This window comes from Vanellus vanellus (assembly GCF_965231255.1).
Source record: "Vanellus vanellus genome assembly, chromosome: 11".
NCBI classification, from domain to species: Eukaryota; Metazoa; Chordata; class Aves; order Charadriiformes; family Charadriidae; genus Vanellus; species Vanellus vanellus.
The window spans coordinates 4,898,803-4,900,860 of NC_138916.1; positions in this window are offsets into that span (position 1 = coordinate 4,898,803).

A 2,058-nucleotide genomic window follows, 5' to 3' on the forward strand; every position below is an offset into this window, starting at 1 on the left:
GCGGCCCCAGCTCTCGCGAGACTGCGCCCAGCGTCCCGCCTTTGCGGGACGCTGGGCGCAGTCTCGCGAGAGCTGGGGCCGCCCCGCCGTGGCGCAGAGGAGAAAGGGGCCCGAGATCTCGCGAGAATTTGCGAAGAGGGCGGAAGTCAGCCGAGTGAGGGAGGCGGTCTGCTCTCGCGGTACTTGTTGAGGCAGATGACGAGAGCAGCGGGGGCGGAGCTGCCCCCCGGGGAAGCGCTCCGAGCCGGGGGCGCCTGCGGCCCCTGCGCGAGCGTGGCTGCGGGCACTGCCGATTGGCCACCGCCCCGCGTGACGTCGCCAAGAGGTGGTGTCGTCATCTGACGTGTCAGCCGGCCTGAGCCTTGCTCTGGTCGCAGGCTGTGATGATAGATTACCTCCGGAGGGTTTTTTCTTTTCATATTTTTTCTTGCTTTCGAATGATGCTCTTTTTTTCTCATCTGGACGATGGAGTTTGATTTTTTTCACCATCTCCAGTGTAACGGTGGCAGCCCATGATGTCTCACTCACAGTGGTGACCACGTCAAGCAATACTAGTTTCTCCAGGCTATAAGGCGTAGATAACATCTAGGGTTTAGGCGCTAACGCCGCCAGGACTCACCAGCAGGCTCAGGCAGCCAAGAAGATTGCCAAAAACATGCCCATGACACAGCCTCTAATGGATCCGTTTCCCCTTTTGCCTGCATCTGTTTGACCTGCCCTGCCCTTGCCTGCCTGAGCTGTGACAGAATGACTGACACACCGGTTGCAAAATTTATACTCAAAACGGCATGAGCAACCATAATTAGGTGGTTGCAAGGTCCTGCACGTGGGTCGGGGTAATCCCAAACGCAAATCCAGGCTGGGTGGAGGATGGATGGAGAGCAGCCCTGAGGAGAAGGACTTGGGGGTGTTGGTGGGTGAGAAGCTCAACATGAGCTGGCAATGTGTGCTGGCAGCCCAGAAAGCCAACGGCATCCGGGTCTGCATCCCCAGCAGTGTGGGCAGCAGGGCGAGGGAGGGGGTTCTGCCCCTCTACTCCACTCTGGTGAGACCCTGCCTGCAGTGCTGCCTCCAGCTGTGGAGAAACACATGGACCTGTTGGAGTGGGTCCAGAGGAGGCCACAAAGATGATCAGAGGGCTGGAGCACCTCCGCTATGAAGACAGGCTGAGAGAGTTGGGGTTGTTCAGCCTGGAGAAGAGAAAGCTCCGGGGAGACCTTATAGCCCCTTCTAGTACCTAAAGAGCCTACAGGAAAGATGGGGAGGGACTCTTATCAGGGAGTGTAGTGATAGGACGAGGGTTAATGGTTTTAAACTGGAAGAGGGAAGATTTAGGTTAGATATGAGGAAGAAATTATTTACTGAGAGGGAGGTGAGACACTGGCCCAGGTTGCTCAGAGAAGCTGTGGATGCCCCATCCCTGGAGGTGTTCAAGGCCAGGCTGGATGGGGCTTTGAGCAACCTGGTGTAGTGGGAGGTCTCCCTGCCCATGGCAGGTGGGTTGGAACCAGATGATCTTTAAGGTCCCTTCCAACCCAAACCATTCCATGATTCTGTGAATTATAGCATTTTTTTACCTATTCTAGACTGCAGTGATGTCTGGCATATCTTTGAGAGACCACAGACAGAAGGAAGGTGGTGGAGGATGTGGCCAAGACGTGCCTAGAGAAGGTCCCCCAGTTCAGTTGTGTAAAGCATGTTCAGGATGCCAAAAGCTGTCTGTTTCTTTGAACAGATTAATTATGCGTGGCATCTTCTTTATAGCTTTTACCCTTATTGGATCGGTGCAGTCATGTTTCATTACGAAGCTCAGAGAAGCAGTGAGGGCTGCATCCTAATCTCCTGCCGCAAAGGGCAGTTTTACCCTCTGCTCCCCAGGGTGCGTGGCTGCCTCACACGTGCTGGCTACGCATTTGCTCCCAGAGGACTTTGGCAGGAGTTTCTGGGGTCAGTGCTGGGAGATGCGGTGACAAGCAGATGAAGTGTTGGCAGACAAATGATGGCAGCTTTGCCTCTTGACAAATTCAGATAAGATGCTTCTCCAGGGACATTCTGCAC